The sequence below is a fragment of the Hippopotamus amphibius genome, chromosome 17 (assembly GCF_030028045.1).
Source record: "Hippopotamus amphibius kiboko isolate mHipAmp2 chromosome 17, mHipAmp2.hap2, whole genome shotgun sequence".
In the NCBI taxonomy this organism is placed as follows: Eukaryota; Metazoa; Chordata; class Mammalia; order Artiodactyla; family Hippopotamidae; genus Hippopotamus; species Hippopotamus amphibius.
In genome coordinates, this window is record NC_080202.1 from 7179686 (window position 1) to 7200070 (window position 20385).

The 20385-nt window shown below is 42.9% G+C and overlaps 1 protein-coding gene across 4 annotated transcripts in view; it reads left to right on the forward strand.

Moving 5' to 3' along the window:
* Positions 1 to 20385, forward strand: part of STX8 (syntaxin 8) — a 225202-nt gene that overhangs the window by 20805 nt on the left and 184012 nt on the right. The gene's annotated exons all lie outside the window — the stretch shown is intronic.

A 20385-nucleotide genomic window follows, 5' to 3' on the forward strand; every position in this document is an offset into this window, starting at 1 on the left:
ATACAAATGTATCCTAAAGGCTGCGGTCCGTGGCTCTGGAATTAGAGGAGTGGGGCCATTGGATTCTTTTGTCTGTTCTTTGCCATAGAGGGAGTCACACTCTACAGAGTTGTCAGCTTCTCTGTACCTGGCTTTGTTGGGAGAACCCAGAGAAGCGGGCCAGCCTTCCCAGTTGAGGTTAACGAAGTATAAATTCTGACATCTTTCGAACTGGCCTCCCCCCCCCCCCGGCCTCCAGAACTCTCTCAACCTCATTGTGGGAACCATCACAAATGGGATCAGGATAAAATCTGCCTCTCCCAGCCTTCCCCACGAGGGGTGATGCCTTCATTGTGGGGGCGGCAGCTTGTTCCTGGGCAGGAATCACACGGCTTCCCACAGGCGATGTTTTTTTTGTTTTTTGTTTTTTTTAAACCCAGACTCAGCCTCTGACAATTAAATCCAGGGGCATGGGGGGCGTAGTCACAGAGGGGCCCCAGGTGATTCTGGTCTGCAGCCAGGCTTAAAAACCACTGCTCGAAAAAAAAAAAAAAAAAAAAACCACTGCTCGAAGGGGAGCTGAAGAGGATGAAGCAGCTTCCCGACGGTCCTAGGAGCGTGGGATCCAAGGTTTGTAGAAAGAAACGATGAAATTCAGGAAGCTAGGTGAAATCTTAGAGCTGTTTCTGTGGAGGAATAAAAGCCAGGAGTCAGGGAGGAGCTGTGTCCTGGGCAGGGTTTGTGAAGCGTCGGACGCGGAAGCCTCCAGTGGACGGGCCCATTCTTCATGGTGCCCGACTCTTCTCGGGCGGATGCAGGAGGATGAAGGTGGTGATTCAGGGCTGGGGAAGAAGACCCGGTGAGCAGGGGGTCCAAGGTGAGGAGGGAGTACCACCTGTCAGGGCAGGCCTTTCCATCGAAGTCCAGAAATGAAGTAAAGGTATGGGGTGGGGGGAGCAAGTTCCATGGAGGAGGAGGAGAAGGCAAGGAAATCCTCCTCTGTCGTGGAGTTGGCCATTCTGACGACTAGTGACGGTGACTGTTGGGTGAGAGCCTCCCATGTGTCAAGTTCTGCTTCTTCTCATTGTCATTTAATGATTGTGAAGGGCCAGCTCAGGCCTTAGGTCTTTGTGGGGGGTATGGTCGCCTTTTGGTCCCCTCTCGCTTGTATCGATGAACATAGTCAGTAAACAATCAATACTAAGAATAGAAAAGAGTTTTACTTGAGCCAAACTTAGGACTGACCCGGAAGCCTGCTTCCCAGATCACTCTGAGAAACTGCTCCGGAGGTATAGGGTTTTCAGCACAGTATTTATACCTTGTCAGAGCAAAGAGCATTAAACAAGTCAGGGATACATTTCTTCAAGGTTTCAAAAAAACAGACCAGCACGTAAACGTACAGCAGGTACGGCATAGCCTCGGCCCCTAGGAAGGGAGTCTTATCAAAGGAGGACCGGCAGTGGCATCCCAGGAAAAGGGGCATCTCATCTTTATTTTTAACATGGATGTTCTTTACTTCTCGTTGGTGTGCCCTTTTCTTTAATAATTAAAGCAGATGTACCATGTGTGTTTGATAGGCCACAAACAGGCTGTTTCAGTTAGCATAAAATTCAGGTTAACTCATGTTTAAGCCAGAATGACTTCCCTAGATCACAATGTCAAAATTTGTCACTTGTCACCCCCTTTTTTTTGTCCCCCCTTCTTTCCTGTGATAATCTGTTTCTTTGCTCTTTAAAGCACAATTTGTTCCTGAGCAGAGTCAGCGTCACCTGGGTGCGTGTTAGAAATGTAGTCTCAGACCCCACGCCCGCCCCACTGAGTCGAATCTGCATGTTAACAAGATGCACCGGTGGTTTGAATGGCCCTTCCAACTTGAGAAATACAGCTTTATATGACTTGTTAATCGTGGCACTCAGCATCAGAATCACCCATGAGGCTTACTAAAAAAAAGTTTAAAAAAGAGAGAAGAAAAATACAAGTGTCCAGACCATACGCGTGCAGAGTCTGAAGGAGTAGTCTGACGGGCGGCCTGGGTAGCAGTAACACGTGGTGGTGGTGGGGGGGGGGAGGGAGCTCCTCAGGGGTTCTGACAGGTGGCGGGGTGAGAATCACTGCTTTCTCACGGGGTCCCAGTGAGGAGCGCTAACAGCTTCCCTCTGCGTGTCTTCTCCGTGCCAGGCACTGTGCTAAGCTACAGGTGCCTGCACTCAGGAGATCCTTATAAAATCCCGCCTTGCAGGAGAGAAGCGGAGGCTGGAGGGGGTCAGGTAACTTGCGCACGATTCGAAGCCTCCTCCGTCTCAGTTTGGATTTCCTCTAGATCTGTGTGTCTTCAGGTGTAAACTCTTAACTGTTCGTTGCACCGTAAGAAGAGCTGGACCAGGAATTCAGCTCTGTTGCTTTCTAGTCAGTCATCCGGGCTTCAGAATCATCGACTTGAAAATTGAGGGGGGTGTGTCCTGCGTCTTTTTCATTGTTTGGACCAGGTGAGGTGATTGGTATGTGAAGAGCTTTGTAAACTCTAAAGGCTTTACAACTACAAGATGTTATTCAGGCTGGGAGGGAGCTCATGTCACCTGGTGTGTTTCCCGGAGACCTGGTGTCCCTCCTGTTCTAGCCCTGAGTGCTCGAGGGGGACCCGGCCTCCGTGACCAGCCTTCTTCTGTGTTCAGCACCTGGTCCTCCTCCCTGCCGTTCTTGCCTCCCACGTCTGCTTCTGTGTCCCTTTCCTCCATGCCAGGCTTGCTGCCTGTGTCTCGATGGTAAACAGTCACATTCATTCTGGCAGCGGAATCCACGCTGGCAGCGACTCACCTTCCCAGAGGTATTTCAGCTGAAGCCTCCTTGAGCTCAAAGGCAGTGAAGCGGTGGGAAAATTCTAGGGAATTTGGCAGGCCAGTGGCAGAGGTGTTTGGGATGGAGGCCTACTGCTCCTGTGTTTTAACTTAGGGCTGCTCCACGTGGCCGGCCTGCAGGTGGTACTTACTGGATTGGTGAACAGTTGGGGTGGCTGGGGATAGAGACCAGACTGAGGGGAAACTGTGAAGTGGGGTAACTAAGTCCTGAGGGTTTGAAATAATGAAGGTAACCGGCCAGGCTGGCTTCCATGCTCTCAGGATGAAACTGTGAGGGAACTGTATGTTGTTTTACCTTTTTTGTTCAGACACGGAAGTCTAGAGTAATTCAGAATAAGCTTCCAGAAGAGTTTAAAAACACATGAGCCCCGTAGAGGAGACGTGACTTCTGAGGAGTGACTCGAAGTAAAATAGATAGAACAGACCACGATGGTCCACTCCAGGCAGCAAGGAGTGTGGTTGAGAGTGAGGAACCAGTGTGGCAGTAGATATCACTCACTGTGAAGAAAGTATGTAGGCCATGGAGGTAAAAAGAGGAAAGAGAAGGGTAGGTGGCCTGGAATGTGACTAGGATTGCTTTGGACTCACTGGACCCAAGTCTGTGTATACCTGTCTGTATTAGTTTGTTAGGGCTGCTATAATAAAGTACCACAGACCGGGTGGCTTAAACAACAGAAACGTATTTTCTTAAAATTCCAGAGGCTGGAAGTCCAAGATTAAGGTGTCACCGTCAGAGTTGGTTCCTTCTGAGGGCCATGACAGCAGGCCTCTCTCCTTGGCTTGTAGGCAGCCGTCTTCCCTGTCTCCTCCTCCAATTCCCTGGTATATGTCTGTATCCAAATTTCCTTTCCTTACAAAGATACCAGTCCTACTGGGTTAGGGCCCACCCTCCTGACCTCACTTTAACTGCCTCTTTGAAGAACTTATCTCCAAATATTGTTACATTCTGAAGTAATAGGGGTTAAGACATCAATCACTGAGTTTTTGTGTGAACACAGTTCAGCCCATAACTGTCCAAAAAAGCGGAAGTCCTGTAGACATTCCAGGAGAATCTGACCAGTAAGGAGATGTATACTAGGTAAAATCATTCTCAAATTCTTAAGTAGAAGAATTCCTGGGAAATCTACTACAAGGGCTGTGAAATGAACACTCAGATAGCACTGCCCAACCCTGCCCCCTCAGGGAGGGAGGATGGCAGCGTTGTAAACTTGATAGAGGCAGACAGTGTGTGTATGAGTGCGGGTGCAAACATAGGTCAAGGTCAAGGAAATTGCTAGAAGTAGACTGAGATTTGAGGTCAGTTTCCAGTCTTTGATTTCACTCACCTGCCAATGTTAGTGTTATTTTTGCCTTTTTTTTTTTTTTTTTTTAAACCCTGAATTCCCAGCCTTTGAGGCCCCCTCTTGCTTCCCCAACTTCCCATACCTGGCTAACTCTCTTGCTTGGACCTAGCCTTCTGAGGCTCTGAATGCAGCTGTAGACATGAATTGGGTTTGGGTTCCCAGTTTGACCTTGCCCTCCTGCCTCCTGGTTGTCAGGCTGCCCAGTCTTTCCTGAGACCTTGTCGGGGACCTTTCAGTTCTGTCTTCGGAGACACCTCATTCTCTCCTCTGCCAGTCGGTTGCTCTGATGTCTCCAGTGACTCACAAAGATTTCAGTCCTCCTGTCGGTCAATTCCTTGTTCTGGGCTCCTCCAACATTTTGTCTGCTTCCTTGATCTCTGGATTCCTCCAGCATTTTTGATGGCTTCTGTCGTCCTTGATATCAACGTGGGTTCCCTTGTCACTGGGGGTGGGGGGTGGCTTATGTCTTTCCTTTAGGTCACAACCCACAGAAACACATTGGCCAGAACGCCTTATGAGAACTTGAAAATGTTGTAGACCTGCTCTCTCTGGCACATCTTGTCATTCATGCTAGACTACCAGCCACACCTTTACTGTTGGAGAACTGGGGCTCACCTGCTAGTTGGTCGTTTGAAGCCCCGTAATAACTGACAGCAACACTACAAGATCAGTTGACCCAGCCAAGACTCTGAACTGTTGAGGCTCTGTCTTCCTGAGCTCTTCCCTCTTCCTCTCCTGTTTCCTCTGTGTCGTCCTCTTCCTTTTCTCTCAGCCCAAGCCTCTGCACGCGCTCTCGCTCCCTCTCTTCCCCATCCCTCATTCTCTGGAGTCCTTCTGCCCCTCCCTTCCCTCCTCTTTTTTCTTCCTCCTCATATGTGGCCTTATTAAGCAGAGGAGACCATTGTCAAACTTCAGTTTTGATTAGCATTTCCTTTAAACAGACACGAGTGTGGCAATCCCATAATTGAATGTGTAGCCGTCATGTGATGGAATCTGAGTTCTACCTTGTGGATTACTGATCATTATTCTAAAGCAGTAAGCCTTGATGGTGAGACTTGGGTCTCAATAAGCAATGGTTGACTAATTGAGGGCATTTGGAAACTTGTTAAAGAAGTCTCTGTGTAACAATGTCTCTCCGAAGAAGATAAGCCCTGACTTATAAAGCAGTGACACAGCTTCTGATTGAAAACCCTACTGCCCTTTATATTTGAGCATTGCCAAGTCTCACAATTAGTTAAATCTTTTTAAAGAGAAAAATTCACTGCATACTCCACTGCTCTGTGACCATCTCAAAGATTATGTGATTACCTTGGCTGTAGTGGGTGGCTAATTGGCTAAGCTTTAATCTTCACACCACCAACTATATTGAGGATTATAGAAAATAGGAAGTTATTTAGAGGTTGAGATGGTGGTTATGTGTCAGGAATGCTATGTTAACAAGCAGACCAACTGCTGAAATAAAAAAAATAAGAAAATGTGAACATTTCATTATCATTTTCTAGAGTGTGAGCCTTACATTTAATTTCAGATACTTTTTTTTTTTCTTGGCAGCACCAAGAAAAAGTATGATACTTCCAATTTCTATTTCGTTTCACTGTATTGGCAGCCAAGGGAGGCAAAAGGAAAATTTACATTGAATATTCCATTAAAAGTATTCCCCTTCTACCGTTTTAGATCACTGAATGTTTTCTTTCCATTTAAAGTTTGATTTATAAGAAGGATGATTTCTGACAGTTCTGAAATTTCCTAAAAGGTTATTAGTTTATATTTTATGTTGCTTGAAGTTATGAACACATGAACCGACTCTTCCAGGAGTAGGAAATCGCTGAGGGATATACACCTGCACCATTAGCCATGAGACAGCGGATAAGCCGTAATTATTTATCCCTTTTACTTAGGCCCAGAAATACACTAACTTTCTGGGTCATCTGACATGTAAAGGATGTGCTGAAATCAGTAAAGATGTGCTTTTGTCTCTTTCGGTGAGCCCAGGGGTAGTTGAACCAAGGTGGTAATTAAGTGTATTCAAAAATGTTGTTTCTCTGATAACTTAATGAAAAATAGTTAACGAATAAAAAATGTGGTAAATAGAAACCTTTCTTCTCAGTGCCTATTATGTGCCAAACACTGGTAATGGGGGTGTGGTGGCAAAAACCCCTAAACAATAAAAAAAAAAATCTAGTTTTTGCATTTGAGCTCTTTACAGTGAGACAGACAGACATGAGTTAAAGAGTCACACAAATAAGTAAAATCAATTCAGCAGAAACATTGTGCTTGGAGGGAATGTCAGTTGGAGATCTGATTAGCTAGGGAAGCCATGTGGTTTAATATTTATTTTTTTTGCAAGTATATATTTTGTTTCTCCATCTAAATTTTAAATACCTTGAGGACAGAGACCAAAAAACTAACACAGTGCTTAATAAATATTTGCTCACTGGATGAAAATCTTAGTTTTTCCTGTATCTGTTATAAACACCTAGCCGAGTTTGGTATGTAGTAGGCACTCAACAGATTTCTTTTGATTGGAAGGTTGACTGAGTCAGGATGCGATAGGCTGGGCTCTAACTGAACAAACCTGGGAGCCTCGGGGGTTAGCAGGTGAAGGCATTTTTTTGCCTGCCTCATACGAAGTCTGGTGGTTCTCTGGGACAACTCCCTTCAAACAGGGATTCGGGTTTTCCCATCTTATGGCTGTGCTGTCTTGACATGAGACCTCCATGTTCACTATGAGAGGAGAAGGGAAAGGGTGTGGGGGTCTCACAACCCGCTTACATGCCACCGCCTGAAAGTTTCATATGTAATAGCCCATCGGCCGTAACCAGTCACATGGCTCCAACCTGCCTGCAAGGGAGGCTGGGAAATGTAGTCTTCGCACTCACAAAGAGGAAAACAAAATGGGACTTGAGGCAACATACCTCTTTGTCTCTGCCTCACTGATTGAAGGGTGGTTTGATGGAAAGATAAGTAACTTTGGTACATAGTCTGCCTACTTTCTTAATTAGCAGAGATTAGAACCAGAAGTTAACAGGCGCATGAGGTGGGCTGAGAGGTCACCCTGGTGGGATTTGTTCACCTTTTGTAATGCTTGTTCTGAAAGAGTTCAGTCAGGCGGCAGGGGGGACGTAAGCAAACACAAGACAAATTAAGTGCAAATGGGTACTTACAATGAGACTAGAAGGGGAGTTTGTGTCCGCAGCAGTCAGAGGAGGAGGACCAAGGAAGGCACCTAAAAAGTCTGGAAAAGATGGTTTGTGTTCTTACCCTCACCATGGGGGTGCCTGTTTAACTCACGCACTAGTGTCAATCACAGTTACAGTGCCCTCAGCTGCAAGGAACAGATACCCCTACTCAAAACTGCTTGCATAATGAAAAATATCTCCATATAATAAGTTCCAAGTTAGAGACTTGAGAGGGATGGTGAATTCTACAGCCAGTGATGATCCAGGTTCTGGCCATGTCTTTGTTTTGTCTTTATCTTCAGACCGACTCCTGGTCAAGAATGCCTGTAGAAAGTTCCCAGACACACTCCAAACAGCAATGGGAGAGGAAGGAGGGTGTGTCTTGCATAAGTAATGTATTTGCACAGCTGAAACATTTTAAAAGCAGTTAACTGTGTTCCATGAAAAGCCTCCCTCCCTCTGTGTCCTCCCCTTCAACATAAACATCAGTCTTAATAATTTCTGGTATATCTTTCCAGGGTTCTATTAAATATATGCCAGCAAATAGGGATATATTTTCTTAACTCCCTCCATCTTTTACACAAATGGTAGCATACTACACAGATTATTCTACAGCATTCTTTTGTCATCAAAATATCCTGGAGATCTTGCCAAATCAGCACGTGAGGTTTTGTCAGTAGTGTTTATAGCCTTATAATTATTTCATTGCACACACTACAGTAATTTAGTCTATTAATATGTGTATTGTTTCCACTCTACTACATTGTGTATATATATATTTAATAGTGTTTTCTATTACAAAAATATAGTGGAGGATAACCTTATACATAAGGGATTTCACATGTGTGAAAGTCTAGATAAGTTCTTAGAAGAAGGATGGCTGGGTCAAAGGGTATATGCATTTATAATTTTCATAGAACCAATTTGGACTTGTGCTAGCAACTTATGTGAGTGCCTGTTTCCATATAACCTTCTCCAGAGTGTTATTAAATTTTGTATCCTATTCTAATCTAGTATAGGAAGATAGTCTTAATATTAAATTTTTTAAAAATTTGTTCACTCTTAAATATTTGATCCATTTGGAATTTAATTTGAAGAGTATGAATCCCACTTTTTTCTAATTTGACTTTTTGACTGACTACATTTTTTTTTTTTTTTTTACTGTCATCCATCTTTTTACAGATTTTGAGGTGATTTATTATATATTCCCATATATATTTGGCTCTATTTCTAGACTTTGTAAGGCCTTCCATTGGTCTTTCATTTGCTAATACCATTAAAATTTGCAGCTTTATTATAAGTTTCAGTACATGACAGGGCTAGTCTTCTGTCACTGTACTTCTTTTTTATAACAATTTAGCGTTTTTGTTTGTTTGTTTAAATGAACTCTAAAATCAGCTAATCTGATTCCAAAAAAGGGAGAAACTGCTGTTGGTTTGTTTTACATTGGGGTTACATGAAATCTTGAAATCCATTATAATGTTGAATTTTCCTATCTAAGAACATGGGATGTTTTCCATTTGTTCAAGCCATCTTTCAGGCCTTCCAGAATATTTTCTTCAAATGCACATTTCTGTTTAATTTGAGGTATTTCATGGTTTTAGTGGTGGTTTTAAATTCAGTTTTTCATTTCATGTTTTTGATGTTTATATGAAAATTTGTGATACCTAATGGATGCTATTATACATAAACACTTTAATTGTGATTGTTTTTAGTAGTTTTTCTGTTGATTCATATTTTCTAGTTTTCTGGTTCCTAAGAGGAAAAAAACACCTGGAAGCATCACAGTGGACTTTGGCTCAGAATAGATACAGGCTAGGATTGTATCACATGCTGTGTTATACCAAGAACCATGGGGAATGGAGTTGCCAAGACTGGCTTGGTTTATTCAGGATGGATACATCCCTGACTGGAACTGAGGACAGGCTTATGCTCCCTGAGCTGTGGAGCCTTGAGCAAAATCGTGTTCTGATAACAAAGGAGAACAGTGACTCTCCATCTTGAAGTTTCTTCTGACACCAGAGACTTCAGGTTCCTCACTACTGTGACCTCAGTAAGCTCTTAAAATCCCAGAGGAGTGGTAGCTCGCTGGCCTTCTGGGTTATTTTATTTAGATTCAAGTGGAACTTGGATAATTGCTTTAAATCTCTAGTTCACTTTTTAAAGAAGCTGGGCTATTTCCTCCTACCTGTCTTCCTGAAGTGGTTTAGGGGAAGTGCTTTCGAAGTAGAACCCAGTTTCAATAGCAACACATTTATACAGTTTCATAGAACTGGCTTCTTCTGCAGACAGATGATCTTGTGCATTTTATGTTAATTATTGTTTAATTCCATTTGGGAGGTAATAACTTCTGACTTAGTCTCCATGTTCTGGCAAAGTGTAGTAGGTTAATTTGATGTAGGGACTGATACTTAGAAACAAGGAGTGTTTGAAACATGGACTGACCTGAAAAATCTGCAATATGTGTTGCTTTAGCATTTTTTTCCCCCTGTGTTAACTGCGGTCTGATACCAGCCATGCAGAGTGTACGGTGACCATGTTTTCTTGGGGAGAAAGACTGGATATGTCATATGACCAAGTATTTTTTTATGACTTCTTTTCTGGAAGAGGCAGTTTGGTTGATAGTGTTAGGCCAAAATGTTGACACTTTGGGATATGCCAGTGGTTTATGGGAACAGATAGAATACTTGCTTTAGAAAGAAAAAAAGTTTAAAATATAAATTTAATTTTAAAGATGTGTATCCCATTGTAAACACCCAATTGTACAAAAGAGTTATCGATGAAAACTGAGCTCCCTCCCACTTCTGGTGTGCAGTTTCCCTTTTCCTCCCCGGAGGCAGCAACTCATTAACAGTTTTTTGTGTATCTTTCTCAAAGATAATACACGTGTATAGGGATACACACACATCTCCAATGTCTCTCTCACCCTTCAGTTTCTAACATGAAGTGTAGTGTAATGTGCCCTCTTTACGTGCATTCTTTTTTTATCTAGCAGTATATCTTGGAGCTTATGAAGCTGAATGTTTGAGTAGTACTCTTAAACATCTTGAAACTGTCTCAAACTTGAGACAGTAGCTCTTTTGAAGTTTTTTCAATTATGCGTGTACTAACGAGACTATCACTTGAAGGTATCTCTGTAGTCATTTAGCCCAGATTTAGTTATTGTTCTCTGTGGAATAGGAAAGGAAGCTCTGTTAGCAGCCTGGCTTCCAAATAGATACTCATGGTAAAGAAGGGTTATCCATTTGAATGACTGATCAAGGGAGTGAACCCAGAGACCTGGAGATCTAGATAAATCAGTCATTGGAATCCCATGTCATTGCTCAAGTCAGTGAAGGTGGCCACTTATGATAAAGCACGGGTTGTCTGCGAGCTTGCAGCAGCAAGCTCCCCTCAGAAGGTCTCGAAAGCTGGACAGCAAAGAAATACCAAATGAAAACAAATTTAAAAGATGCTATTTATAATAGTACTTTAAAAACAGAGATGTAGGAATAAGTCAAATGAAAGTATGAAACCTCTACACTCAAAACTACAGAACATTTAGAGAAGTGACAGAAAACTTACTAGAGGGGTAACCGTGTTCAGGGATTGGGAAGACTCAGTTCTCTTAAAATTGATCCGTAGATTGAGAGCAAACCCGTTTAGATTCCCCAGCCAGTTTTCTTGTTTTTTGTTCATTGCTTAAGCTGATTCTAATGTTTATATAGCAGTTTGAAGAGCCAAGGCAATTTTGAAGAACGAAAGTCTTGAGCACTCGTAATCAGTTATCAAGACTTACCATAGAGCTGCAGTGTGGTGTTGGCCCAGGGACAGGCCAGTAAACCAGTGGATCAAAATAGAAAGTCCAGAAACAGTCCCCTCACCACACACACACATGTTGTCACTTGATTTATGACAAAGTGACATTGCAGTCCAGTGGAGAAAAGAGGATCTTTTCGATAAATAGTGTTAGGTCAGCTGAATGTCGTATGGATAAAAACAAATCTTAGCCCCTGCTGTCAACCCTCCATGAAAATCAATTCCAGAATGATTGTAGACCTAAGTGTGAAAGGTGAAATAGGAAAACTTTGAGAAGCGAGCATAGCCTTTGAGAAGAAAACATAGGCTTTGAGAAGAAAACGTAGGAAGATATCTTTATGACCTTGGGAATAGGCAAAGATTTCTTAAACAGGACACAAAGACTGAATGTGAAGGAAACGCATGGTAAGTTGGATTTCATTAAAATAAGAAATTCTGTGTATCAAAAGATGCCACAGAAAGAATGAAAGCCAAGCCATAGAATGAGAATTGAGATTTGTAAGTTGTATCCGGAATATATAAAGAACCCCCATAAATCAAGAAAAAGACAGACAACTCCTTAGGGGAAAAAAATAGGCAGAAGACTTCACGTTGTACTTGACAAAAGAGGATGTTCAGTGGCTGATGAACATATGAAAAGGTCTTCAACCTCGCCAGTCATCAGGGAAGTGCAAACTAAAACCGTGCTGTCATACCATTACTCCTGCCCGATTGGCTAAAATTAAAACGACAGACATGTCAAGCGTTGCTAGGATGTGGAGCCACTGGAGTTCTCATCTCCTGCTGGAGAGGCTGTCAATTTTACACCCAGAATGGAAAACTGTTCATATCTCCTAAAACTGAACTGTACTAAAGACACGTACGTGTTTATAGCATCCTTCTAAATAGTTCCACCTGGAAACAACCACTGAACATCACCACTGTAGTGGATAAATCCGTGATGGCATGTTTACACAGTGATCCTACACAGCTAACGAGAGGGAACGATCTACAGCCACACACCACACACTGCCGGTGCATCTCACAAACACAACACTGAGCGAAAGAAGCCAGGCAGAAGTGTGCGTACTGCATGATTCCATTCCCATGAAGGCAGCCCTTGTGTATGGTGTTACCAGTAACAAAAGTGGTTCCCCCAGAAGGGGGCACGGGAGGTCCTGGGGTTCTGCTCATGCTCTGTTTCTTGTCCTGGGTAGTGACTAACTGGGGGCGTTCACTTTGTGAATTCTCTTTGAGCTGTACACTTCCCAGTTTCTTTGTTCTGCTGAATTTAAAAATTCGTAAGTACACATGTATACATATATTTTTATATAATACATATATGTACTTGTATAAGTATACTTAAATATACGCATGTATACTTATGTTATATATTGTATACTTATATATGTTACATATATCCTCAGTGTATATATTACATATGTCTATATGTATATAACCATGTATACTTATGTATAAATAGACATGGATATATACACTTACACACTATATATATCCATCCATTCATGTTTATTTGTACACACACACACACACACACACCGGGAGCTATGTCCTGAACAGACCACAAGATGGAGATGTAAGTCAGTAGAAGGGAAGATATACTCAGACCTTCCCAGTTTCTAAATTTTGAAAAGTCAGGGTTCTCCTCCCTTGATAGTGAGGAGAGAAGGGTTGACTGCTTGGACTGTCCAACTCGGGAGGAGGAATCGCTTGCCTTTCGATCCTCTCTTTAATCCCCTCCCCCTTCCTCTGTGTCACTGCAAACCCGTTTGTCACGTTTGAACTTCCTCCTCCGGGCCTCTCCCTAGACTTCGGCCCCATCCACCCGCAAGCTGTTTATTCCTGTTTCTTGCCGCCCTCATTCATCTTCCTTCCTTGTCCTTTCCTGTCATATCTTCTCTTCCACTGCTCTCCCCCGGCCCCCCCCCCCCCCGGGAAAAAAGCTGTTTGGTTTTGGCATTTCTCGATTTTAGTCTCCGCTTCCCGTTCTTAATTTTGAAGGAAGAGGGACGCTTTCAGTGCCTCTGATAGCCTTCTCGTATGTTGTCTTCACTTTCGTGGGTCTTTGCTTCCTTACTAGCTCCCCTTCTCTGGTTCTCCCGCCCCCTGGGGAAATGACTCATCTTTAATTGGATTTAAAACAAATTATCCACATGATACCCGCTCATTAGAACAGGTCAGTAAACACTGAGGTATAAACCAAAGTTAATACCCTCTCCCCCTTCCTGCCCTCCAGTGTCATTCTCCTGATGTAACCCGTGTTAACCTCCCCACATTTATCTGTGCTTGTACAAATATTTACAAATGTAGTTACATAAATGTGAGTTTTCCTTTCATATTTTATGGAAAAAAGAATTTTACTTTCCATATTACTCTGTAATTTACTGTTTTTCATTTAAATTTGGGCATTCCTCTAAATCAGATCTAACAAAATTCTCTTCAACAGCTACATTATTCTACAATAGAGATAGGCAGTCACTTTTCCAGCCACTCCCCATTCGATGAATATTGGGTCGTTTAGTTTTTTGCCATTACAGACTGCTGCAGTAAATATCCGTGAAGAATGTGGCTTCTACTTCTGTGGGCCAGAGTCCCCTCAGTGGGTTGTTGGGACCAAAGGTATGGGTGTTCAGAACGTAACAGGAACTGCCATGTCTGTTTCTTAAAAGTTACAGAGCTTTCTTTTTCCTCTGATGCGGTACGGGAAAGCTCATTTCCCTACACTGTAGCTGCCCGTGGGTGCTACAGAACTGGTTGCGTTTTGCTGATCTGATAGGTAAAAAATGGTACCTTGTTTTGAATTACAGTCCTTAACTACTGGTACAGTTGTGACTTTTAATGCGGAAAATAAAAAGATTTCCTACCTCTGCATGCATTACTTTTAAATGATAAAATTCACTTGGGAATTGAAAAAGGAAGAAAATTCCAGGCTGTGAATAAGCAGAAAGGAGTTACCTATACACAATGTATTGTTAACTTTTTTTTTTAAGCCTGTATAATACTTTCCAACTTGTGCTTTTATAAGTGAAAATTATAAAGAAACAACAAAAAAAAAAGGATTTTCTTGTTTCTTAAAAAGAAAAAAGCTTTCTGTTTCTTCCTCTTTTCTATTTACCAAGCACTTCCATACAGATTATTTTGTTTGACCGTCATAATAATCTTCGAGGTAAGCAGAGGAGGGATTACTGTTTTGGTTTCCAGGTGAGGAGACTCTGATTGTACCTGGGGTAGGTTAACGGCCGAAGGAGAACTGGAGCTCGTCTCCCTGCCCTTTGCTGTGGGTTTTATTTCTCAGGCCTGCCTTTCTCTGAATTGTGGGATTCTACCATGGTTCCCTGCAGGGAACCTCATCTGTTCCTTCACACTAGCTTTGAGTACTTCGCCTGTCTGTTCCCTGTGCCTAGTAGAGTCCAGTGACTTTGCACATGCATTCAGTGGAAGGAGCAAAGGGTTTAGGGTTAGAAAACCTGGGTGTGAATCTTGACCCCATTTCACTTTCTGAAAAATGAAGATAATCATGGTCCCTCAGAATGTTGTGAAGTTCAGACAAGGTAAATATATGTGAAGGTGTATATTTATGCTTTTGTGAAGTGCTCTATAAACATTCCAGAAGACCGTGCTGTCACTGATCTTAGCAGAGGGGAATTCAGAGGCGGCACGTCTTTCTGTCCTGCCCAAAACAACTGGAGAACAGTCCGTGATGGTTTGTAAGTAAGTAGTAAATGATGTGGCCTGGGCCGTAGATGGTCCAGGGGATTGGAGAAGCGAGAGAACCACGTGCGGTGGAGGAGGTTGAGAAGACCTGGATGGAGTGAGACTTGAGATCAGCCTTGTAGAGTGAGTAGGGTTCGCACCCCTGAGGGTGTCCCTCTTGCTTTAACCCTGCTCTTTCCAGACCTGTAATTTCCATACCCATCTGCCTATTGGTGCCTGGCTGGTTGCATAAAATCACCCGAGGAGTCTGCAGATCCCTGGGCCTTGGCCCCAGAGGGAGAAGATGCCATAGGTAAAAGCATGGGTGCCCCTATCATGAATTTGAGTTTTGGGATATGAACTAGATTAATGGATGAGGAACAAGGTTATTGAGGTGAAAATGATGACTGTATAGGTGGTGCTTGGCTTTTGTGCATCTTGAACATATATACATTATTTGTTGTATCAGCAATCTTTTAATGCAGAATTTGAATTTTTGTACATCAGCTGACACATAAAAAAAAATTCTACTAGCATAGAATTTTTAGCACTGTAGAGCTTAAGCATTGTAGAGTGAACTCTACTCCCTGCCAGCCAGTAATTTCTTTTTACTGGACTTGCATCTGTGTCCAGAGAACAGTTAATTTGCACAATTAAGTGATTAATATTTTAGTGCATTTTATCCTTAAATGAGTGAGAATGGAAACAAATATAAATAGTAAGGGGGAAAACAATGAGGTTGAGGCAAAGGTGGAAATCACTGAGCCCGCCTAATGCCTAAATGCAAGCTGTCAGCCTCATCGGGTTCCCATCGGATTTGTCTGAGCTTGACCGCAAAGAACAGAGTGAAAGAAGATGTAGGACACTCGTTATTGAATATAGTGCCCAAAAGGCACAACAGAAACTTCCTCATAATATGTAAGCATATTGTTGACTTTCACTCTTTCTGTTTTCAAGACTGCACTGTGTGACAAAGTAAGGAGCTGCTTATAGTAGTAATTATTGGATTGCTTACCATTTATTTTGTAGTTGAACTTTAATCCCTAACCAGCAGATGGCGCTCAGTCACCAGACATTTGGCCAAGCTGTTAATTCATCTTTCACTTAGAATTCTTAGGTTTTTAAACACCAAGGTCCTACTGTATAGCGCAGGGAACTATATTCAATATCCCGTGATAAGCCATGATGGAAAAGAATATTAAAAAAGGATGTATACATGTGTATAACTAAGTCACATAGCTGTAAAACAGAGATTGGCAAAACATTGCAAATCAACTATACTTCAATGAAAAAATAAATTCTTAGGTTTTGTCTATCACCCCTTCCTGTCCTCCTACTTTTCAGGTACCATGACAATCACCTGAAGGTAAAGGTAAAGCATTGTTCCCTTTTGTTTCATTTGCTTGATTTTAGATTGCCTGGATAACTCAAGGATAGTACACAGAGATTTCTCGAATTCAGGTCAGAGGCCAAAATAATGACTTTTGATGGCCTTTTCCACCCTGCATTTGTGTTCTGTGAACTGTTTTGTTAAGTTTTAAATATAACATTAAAACTTTTTATTGGTACACTTGGCCAGCAGTGAATAGGGGAAAAAATGAGAATGGTTTAAAATTAGAAAATTATTTGATTGTGGTAGATTTTTAAAGATGCTGTGGTGAGATTTTCCTTGGATGACAAGTACGTAAGAGATTTTCCTTTTTTGAGTTCTCATTGTTCTGGAGTAATACTAATTAGTCTAAACTAATTGCATGAAGATTATTCAATTTAACCAGGAAAAAAAAAAAAACCGCGAAAGGCACAGTGTTAGACATATATTGTCCCTGGAGTACCAGCTCCCTGAGGTCAGGTGTTTGTCTCTCTCGTTCTCTTCCAAGCCCCTGGATTCATGCTGGCACTATAGGGGACTCAGTAAGTGTGTGTAGGGAAGGATGGATGGATGGCTGGGTAGATGATACAAAACCAGAATTGGATAGAGTACTGGACTTAAAGAAGTGAACTGTCTAGTAAATACGGCTGCAAACAGCCACAGATCCAGAGCTTATGATCTTGATGGAGCAGTTTTCCTTTGGGGTTGTTATTGGGAGTTATGTCAAAACTTGAGAAAATTCCGAAAGGAAATGAAATATTTCCCTAAGCTGTGTCAGTTCTCCAAGTCACCCAGTTTGGAAATGTTTATCCTCTGTATCCATCCTACTCACCAGCACTTGTGGAGCTTTCCTTTGAATTGCTGGGTGAATTGTGCCTTCCCTGCCATTCCATCTTGTCATTTCCCTCATCCAGACCCCACCCCCTTCTGCCTGAATTGCACTAGCCTTCTGGTCTACCTCCCTGACTGTGGTCTCTGCTTGGTGTAAGCCAGCCTGAATATTGTTGCCAGACTTTGTCTCTGAAGAAGTTATGACAAAGAAACTATTTCTGATTGAAATTTGAGCCTCTGTACATCTTTATATTCATGGAAAGAAACTAGCTGAGAAGCTTTGAGAAAGGAGTCGCCCTTTCATACCATAGTAGCATTTTCACACCTTCAGGCAAGTCTAGTTACAAAGCTCTGCAGACTCAGTTCAATTCGCTCACCCCTGGAAATATCATCTCTAGTCCTGACTGCAGACCTCTCTGTGGTCTGTGAATACTCAAACACTGATGTTTTTTCAGACAAAACAAACATTTTGTGTAGTCACTTTGACATCTTTTGGAAATGCTAAGTAAAAGCTGCTTCTTGGAATTCACTGCTTTTTCAATTCTGTATTCGGTTGATAAGGACACCCTCCCTGTGAACTGTAACAAGCTCCAGTTAACATTTGTCAGCAGAAAAATGTGGATTATCTGCACCCCCCCCCCAATATTATCATAACTTAATAATGTGCATCATTTGCTTTTGGGGATAAAACTATTTTTATAGCGTCATAAGGGACTATGAAACTTCCTGGTAAACTCTTAAGACAGATATCTAACCTGTTAAGTAATGTGGCATTTATTTGATAAGTTCCATTTATTAGATAAATCCCTCATTTTTACCCATATTCTTTCAAGATGGAACTTATTTTTAAAAACATTTCAAGTCTACCCTAACCTCAGAAGCACAGTATTTAGCATTTCCTTTCTTTCACTGACTTTTCAAAGGAGGAATACTCCTTCATGGTCCTTCCAAAAGTGGGCTTGAGCTGCAAGGTGTTTGAGTGACAGAATTCCCTTCCAAGTTAAAATTCTCTGCATCAGCTTAAATAACATCAGTCTTTGCTGCTAAACTCTTGAAGGCAGGTAGCAGTTGTTTTCTCTTTTGCCTTTTTTTCAGCCTCTCAAGAAAAATGTTAAATATCCCTCTCATTTTTGTCTCTTACTTAAAAAGCTCAGTGGCTTTCCTAGTTCTGTTTCATAAACACGTACTGAATGTTGCTTCTCCAGCATACTCATAGGAACTGTCTTTCTGGTCCTGGGGATATAAACATGACTGTCATGTGGCCTCTTTCCTTCCCGAGCTCATAATTTAGGAAGGGAGACAGAGGAGTAAATAACTAACTACGGTCCTGCTTGATAAATGCCACGTTGGAGGTTTTTGCACGGAAGTGCTGTGGGAGCACCAGGGAGTAATTGATTCAAGGGAAGGGGGTGGGGAAGGGAATCAGGAAAGACTAAACAGCAGAAGTGACATCTGAGTTGAGCCTTAGGGAATGAATAGAATTTTGCCAGATGGACAAAGGGTGGGGGTGGGGGCCCTCCAGACTCATACAAAAACAGGAGAGTGTGAAAGTTTGTGCCTTTGAGACGGGGTGAGCAGCCTGTTAGGGCTGGGGGAAAAGTAGGGTATGGAAGTGGGTGTCAGGAGATGACAGTGCAGAGATCACTGGGGCCGTATTGTAAAGCTTCAGCTTGACCTGTAGCTTCTAGGGAGTTGTGACAGTTTTAAAATAGGGGAGATCTCCATTCTAGAAAGAGCGTTCTGGAAGCAGAGTGTAAGATGATTTGAATGGGGTGGGGACAAGGGGACCAGTAGGAGGCTAGGAGCATCCTCTACACTAGAGGTGATGAGGTTCTGAGCTGAGGAGGCAGCAGCAGCAGGGATGGAAATGAGGCATGGACTTGAAGACCACCTTCGAGGGAGGCCTTGGGAATTGATAAGACGAGGTGGGTGGTGGGGGTGGGAAAAAGAAAAAACGGTTTGGATGACTTGGGAATGCAGTGATGCCGCTGAATAGGGAGGATGGGAGAAGAAGCAGCTTATGGGGTGAAAGGAGTGGATTGGGTTTTGGGTACATTGAATTTGGAGTGGAGTCTCTCCCCCAGCCCTGCCCCCAGCTGGAGATTCCTAAAGGAAAAGCCGTGAATGCAGATAGAGAGCCTGTAGGGAGATGGCCTGGGTAGAGATAAATTTGCAAGTCAGGGATTTTTCAGTCAGGATGAGGGGCCGGAGGACCTGCCTCTCCTGGGTTCTGATATGTGGGGTTTCTTTTTAACTATTTCTATGCCATTCCGCCTCCACCCCCAGATTCTGATAGTGCCCTGCTAGGGCAGGGAGCGCCCAGGTAAGAATCCACTACTGTGATGACTCAGGACAATGTGGCCTGTTTCATTTGTGTTGGGACATAAACATGGCCTAAGCACTGCTAGCACCTGTCCTTACAGCCTGAAACCACAGGTAAAATTGCCTGCAGAGAGCAGTACAGCAAGGAGAGAAGATCTAAATAGAATCCCCGAGACACACAGCTATGTACAGGGCAGATGGAAGGAGAGGTACCTGCAAGTTACAGAGAAGGAACTGCCCGCAGGAGAGAGTGGTGTGGACGGAGCCGAAGGAGGAGGGGTTTCCTGGATATGAGAAAGTCAGCAGTGACTAGGTGAGGCCTGGAGGACGCGTGAAGTGAGAACTGGGACAAGGTCTTGGCAGTAAGGAGGTTATGGGTGAGAAGAGTCTCAGCAGAGCGATGGGGTAGAAGTTGGGCTGCAGGGCCTGAAGAGTGAACCCCAAGGGTCAAGAAGTAGAGCTGGTGAGCACGGCCCATTCTTTAAGGAAGTCTGTCTGTGAACAGGAAAGATGGTTGTTACTTGAGGGTCTGTAGGATGGGGAGCAGCTAGAGGAAAGCTAAAATCACAAGATTCTGGAAGCGTGAGCATGAAAGAGACAGAGGCTCACTCTGGCTGCCTACCTTGGAGTTAATTCTGCTAGACGCAGCTGCCCAGATCTCACCCATGCTCCACTCTTATCCCAGGCACATATTTCTTGCCTGGGAGACATCATTCACATTTTCATCCTTTCCTAGGATGCCTTTCCTTTTCTGCCTCACATAGCTAAAATCTTACCCATTCTTCAAGGCTGTCTTGAGTCTTTGCCTTTATGAAACCTTCCCTGAGATGGCAGAAAGGGCCTTGGGTTCAGAGTCAGAAGTTGTGGGTTGAACCTTTAGCTCTGCCATGAAGTATGTGACCTTGAGAAGGTCACTCAGTGCCTTATTACCTTGATTTTCTTGTCAGTAATACCTGCTCTGACTCATTCACCGGCTTGTGCACGATTCAGATGAGACCATGTTTGTGAAATGCCTT